The sequence below is a fragment of the Colias eurytheme genome, chromosome 22, assembly GCF_061535395.1.
Source record: "Colias eurytheme isolate Ceu_HAF_F1 chromosome 22, ilColEury1 Martin Lab GWU primary, whole genome shotgun sequence".
NCBI lineage: Eukaryota > Metazoa > Arthropoda > Insecta > Lepidoptera > Pieridae > Colias > Colias eurytheme.
In genome coordinates this window covers 6,416,596-6,423,163 of record NC_143001.1, presented here as the reverse complement: position 1 = coordinate 6,423,163, position 6,568 = coordinate 6,416,596, and positions in this window count along the sequence as shown.

The following is a 6,568-nucleotide window of genomic DNA, read 5'->3' as shown; positions in this document are numbered from 1 at the left end:
TGGAATGTTTTTGTGTTTTGAAGTAAATCTTTATTTCAGACACGTAATATCCATATTGTATTAAGATGTTTATTGTTAATTTAAATAGTATTTAATCAATGAAATAAAAATAATTTGAAATTTAAAATCTATATTTAAAATATTTAGTTGTGATTTGTTATTTTGAAGTACAGAATTTCATAAATGTTATAAATAGTTAGTCTATACATACAAATATTATAAAGAGGAAAGGTTTGATTTTTTGTTTGTTTGTTTGTATGAATTGAATAGGCTCCGAAACTACTTGGCAGATTTGAAAAATTCTTTCATTGTTGGAAAGCTACATCATTTCTGAGTGACATAGGCTAGGTTTTATCCCGGAAATCCCACGGGAACGGGAACTATGCGGGTTTTTTTTTGAAAACGCGGGCGAAGCCGCAGGCGGAAAGCTAGTGACCTAATAAAACGCTAATCAAAACAAAAAAAAGAGTTTAAATTTTAGCAATAATAATAATTTGACATAATTGCGCTCAAATTCAGTTGTAAAATCTGGAATAAAATTTAGATGTATAAAAAGTAAAATAAAAAGCTTTTACTTATTTTAAATAAGATTTATTCACTATAATATATTTATCTCAAGTCTCAACCAAACATGATAACTATCTAGATTTTCAAAAATATATATATTTCTAAATGTATATTCGCGTGAAATCAAACGAAAATATTTTCAAGTTGAAAAAGCTTCTATAAGGTTGTAAAAACGACTTTCTAGAACCCATTTACTAAATAGTTTGGAAAATCCAAAAGTGCACGCCTCATAATTTTTTGATGTGAAACATCTATAGGCTCACTTGTAAACCGAATTGTTGACGTGGCGACGCTTGCCATGGCGACGGGTCGCCACGCTATACACATCTATAGGCTCACTTGTAAACCGAACGATGTTTCACATCTGCCAGGCGTCCCATGACGGCTCACATTTTTTTTTAAATAATTATTTATTAATTATTATTTTTGTTTATTTAATAACAATAAAACCACATCGAATCAGACCCTGAAAAATGAAAGGGTTCTATTCCTGAGCATACTCAAGCGTAAGAGAAAAAAATAGTTTGGAAAATCCAAAAGTGCACGCCTCATAATTTTTTTTTAATAATTATTTATTAATTATTATTTTTGTTTATTTAATAACAATTAAACCACATCGAATCAGACCCTGAAAAATGAAAGGGTTCTATTCCTGAGCATACGCAAGCGTAAGAGAAAAAAAAAGACTCGATTAGTAAAGTATTTCGGTCGCTATCGTGTTAACAAGAAAAAGGATCCGCACATACAGACACACGGACGTCCAAGACAGAACTTTTTTAAACTGTTTTTTAACTAGTTTAAATAACAAAAATGACATCAAAAATATCATGAATGTTAAAAATAGTGTTTTTTCTTAATATGTATTATCTTACAAGTGCAATGTATGATACATAAAGACATTTTAAGTTTGAAAAATCAGATGTTTTGCGCGAAGTGACACCTCAACTCTCAACGCTTCGCTTAAGAGGCGTGCAAAATTTATTCAGACTAAAAGGCACTTCGATAGTGTGTGGCATAAAAAACTCGACCCACGCATCTTATATTATTATTATTAGGACAAAGAAGATGTAATATTTTTTTTATTATACATATTTAAAGAATGAGTAGTTATTTAACTTATTCATTTTAGTATTCATCCTATTGGCATATACACTTCGCCTGGTTGAATTTAAAAACGTTTATAAAAGAACCTGACCAATTGTAAAATACATTGAAATTTAAAACACAAATAATTCAACAAATTGAAGCAAAATATAACCCACGGGATTACGGCATTTGAATGTTACTAAATGTAACTGTAAAAACATACAGGTGAAGCTAATAAAAACGTGTTAAGAATAAAATAAGTCACCTAATTAATAACTTGGTTAATGTGCAAATAATGTACATTTTTTTAATAACATTAAATATTTATCTTCATAGATGTTATTTTAGCATCTAATATTAGAGTAACTACACCTACATACTTTATGAAGCTAATTTCGAAATAAGCAATAAAACAAACAGCAAACACTAATTACGAGCAAACATTACGTATGTCTGAACCCCAATTACTCAGAAACGAAATCATTAGTAGATTGTGAGTGTATCATAAATATTTAGCGACTCTAATACATTAGATCGTGGAACATGAATTATGTATACTGTATGGTACAAGGCACAAGAGTTTTATAAATATTTATTAGCTTCATTGCTGTTTATTTCATACTTTTGTCGTCTTGTATTTTGATGCTATATACTAGTATATTAGCAATTGTTTTGAAGCTTTTTTTATGCATGATACCCGGCCAAAAATAATATCTAGCTACTACGAAGAGTGCGCATTATATGTAACTACGAAGTTGTCGTAGAGCTTGCATCTACGACGTAGCTATTGGTGTAGCGTCTCTACGTTCGTAGCGCTTCAAGTTTAGCTACGATTCAGAATAAAATATTTAGTAGGAACACGCAGATGTAGAAATCATTGTTCTGCTAGGGGTCTAAAAATTGATTACGAACCATCAACTATTAATTCAAAAATATACAGAATGTTTCAAAAAATGTGTTAGTCATATTTTGTGTCACAGAGTTTGATGGTTTGGTTATTTATGTTTGAAACATTGTGACACAAAAATTGTTTTGACGACGCTGTTTATTATCATCAAATAATTTACATTTTGCAGTACATTAAGTAATTTACCAGTTAATATTCAGAAGACGCCATGGCTTATCCGCATTGCCAAAACGCATTGAGAAAGTTTTCATTAGATCCAGATTAAAATTTTCGCTATGTGGTTATTTAATAACTCAGCCCCCGGAATCACAGACACAATAGAAAATCTATTGTGTCGTGGTCAGATCGGGCCGCTCGGGGCTCAATGGGTTAAATGGTACAATGCGTTCTGAGCAATATTTTTGGTCAATAATCATTTTCTATCTTTGAGCAATACATTTAAGGCAATTAATCGCAACAGCTTACAACTTGTACCACACTCTTATCCCATCCACTTTGTATTTGAATTGACTTTAACATGCCATGAATTACATACATGAAGATTCAGCAATACGTGTATTGAAAGCTATGGTGGAGTGAAATCATAGTTTCATCACTATTTATTACTAGCATGTGCTGAGGCTGAAATTCTGCTTGTTTAAGAGATATAAAATATAGAGAAAAAAATTGGTTGTCTGTAAAGTCGGTTTACTGAAGATAGTTGAACGTGACAACGTCCGATTGTGCTTTTTTGTCGCTCATTCCGCGCTCTCGCTTGCACTTCACATGGAACGCCTCAGAGCGAGGTAACGCCGCATGAGTTATGTTTTTTCGTGCGTGCAGCCGGCTCTATTGAATTATAAGACGTTGTCACGCCAAAGGCTATGGAACATAAGTATCTTTTTCGTCTACAGTCTATACGAACATATATTATGATACAAATAATCCAATTGTCTCCCAGCAGTGGAAACGTATAAAATTCAAATTATATTTATTTGCAAGAATGTAGTTACAAATAACAGATGTTTTAATTACAATGTTATGTAACTAATACATTCTACCCATCGATTAGGTGTGCAAATATTAAAATAGAAAGCAAATTAGTTTAATTATTTTATACTAGCTTTTAAAACCCGCATAGTTCCCGTTCCCGTGGGATTTCCGGGACTAACTGTGCTATAAATTGCTAAATTTCATCGTAATCGGTTCAGTAGTATTTGCATGAAAGAGTAACAAACATACACACACATCCATCCTCACAAACTTTCGCATTTATATATATTATTAGGATTAGTTGGATGGGCGAATGATAAATATAATCAGCAAATACTCTTCTCTGCAAATAAAACATATTTATATACTATTATAAAACAACTATCACTTAAAATAATTAAATTCTACGACATTAAACCGGGATTAAGTTTACAAGCTGACGCTGTGACAGTCTGAGCTCCAAATTTATCGTTTTGGTCTGTATCTGTTCCCTGTACCGTTTCTATTTATAAACCTCAAACCCAAATATGTTTGGACTTATGATTTTAGTTTTGTTTGATGGTTTTGTATGAAATACACGATGGTTACGTCACACGGTTTCGCTCGACCTACACGCTACTTATAGCACACGAATTCGCTCGGGATTCGAATTGTAAATACACAACACAAATTTGATTGAAATAGTTCCAGCTGATTTGGAGTACCTACTCGGTGATAAACATACAAAAATAGAAGTTTATACGCTATCCGTGTTACTTTTTTTTACTTTGAATGTTACTTTTTTCTTTTCATTGTATATTTTTGTTGTAATTTTATTATTGATTAATGGACTATTCAATACAGAAATTGTTTTCAATCGAACCAGTGATTCCTGAGATCAGCGCATTCAACCGAACAAACTTCAACTTATCAATTATTATGTTATCTCTTTTATAGACACAAAAATTATTAAAACAACGTTTAATTTTAGCTCAAATTAATATGCAAATGACGATAACTCGAACAATCGCCATGTTGATTCTACGCTCGCATTTGCCACAGCCTCGGATTTATTCGCTGAACGCATTAGAACAATAAGATCAAAATTCCATTGATAATATTATTATTGGTTCTATCAAATGCTTTGTTACGGTGCGCATTGTTGGTATGGGATTATATTGTGCTCTATTGCATTTTGGTAGTTATTTGTCGAATTTCAGTGGTAATTACTAATTAGCGATATTTTTGTAGTAAATTTCTTTAGGCATGTTGAGTATAAAATTTCAAGGTTGCGTCATGTCAATACCATCACGTCATGGAGTAAGGTATTTTGGTATCTTTGAATGTTGCCAAAGAAGTTTCACTTCTGACACGTGTGCTCGGCACGCATGCTCTTTTTGTTATTATTTTGTTGTAAGCGAGAATATCAAAATGAATATCATCTAATAACCCATCTTGTAGATATGATAAGCACAATTTACTGAAAACTAATTTTAATTCAGTTATAAATTGATTAACACCTTCATAATTTTCTCTCATTCATTGAATTAATTAATCACCTCCAATTCTCTCGAAAAAAGAATTGGTTGTCAGTAATGTCGGTTTACTGACGATAGTTGAACGTGACGACGTCCGATTGTGCTTCTTTGTCGCTCGTTCCGCGCTCTCGCTTCCACTTCAACGCCACATGGAACGCCGCAGAGCGAGGTAACGCCGCATGAGTCATGTTTCTTCGTGCGTGCGCCGGCTTTTTCGAATTATAAGACGTTGTCACGTCAAACAGATACTTAATAATATACATATTTGTACAAAGCTTATCGTCATCTTCTAAGGCACAATAATTGATGTTAACACTATGTACTGATTAAAGTTAAAGTAGGTTAGTAGTACGGAGTACCTGAAAAGTATATAATAGTATAAGTTAAGTATATTAAGGATTCAATTCGACATGAAGATGTATTTTCAATAGTTACAGTCCGATTATCTATCATTCAATTCCAAAGTATTTTTGACTGGCTCATTTCTAATACCTATACCACAGTATTACAAAAAAATATTGTAATACTGTGCCTATACACAAAATACAGATAAAAAGATGTTACTAATTCGAAAATCTCGTTCAAAAGAAGCGAAAAAGGCGTTCAACAAACAAGCCCTTAAGGCGCTACCCGGCAATTTCGACTATGTTCAATCTCTATAAAGTCTGGTACAACATAAAGCACAATACCGAAAAAAATATATAAAATAGGATGGTCTTTGATCTTTAATTGCTCGCGAGGAATTTTTCCAAAGTTTAATAGATTTCTAGAAAAAAAATGTGCCGTGGTCATCGATTTTTCCGCAAATACTCTATAAACTTCGTAACCTGCTGACTTAGAGCTCTGAAAATTTTATGTTTAATAAATTATCAGTTACACAACAGTCCCTGACGAGGATTTTTTGTTTCACTGATTGGTATCTTTTTAAATACAAAATGCGAGGAAAAAAGAAGGTGCAGCGGGAGAGGTTTGAGATCTGTCAAGTATGGTCAAGGTTATTAGCGCATGTATAAGCCTTAAAAACGCAATTCTCAAGTTAGAGAACCTTCAACATTGTGGAATTTAATAAAAATTCGTTAAATATAAGACGAGGGAGAAAGGTTCAATTTACGCAATCAAAGTTATCAAAGATTTGCCTTTCAATTTTTATTATTCACAGAGTCTAGTGGAAATTCTTTTCGTTTTTCATTAAAATCATACCGTGTTTATGTTTTAATAATTTCACTTTGAGATTAATAATTATTATGTTTGTCTATCTCTGAATTTAGATGTCGTTTTAAATTCAATTTCTTTTAGTTCATTTTTTTAACGTTTTTATTCTTTTGATCTATCTGTTTGCAGATTGTGGGTAACGCCCTTAGGCTCGATTTTGACCTTCGATTTTGACCCACTTTAAACGGAATGATTTAATTAAACTTTGTACACTTATCAAGGATCGATAACAATAAAATAATGTATGTATAATTACGGTTACCATAAAAGTGTGTGTTTTTTGTTAACAATATTTATTTGTTAAAAT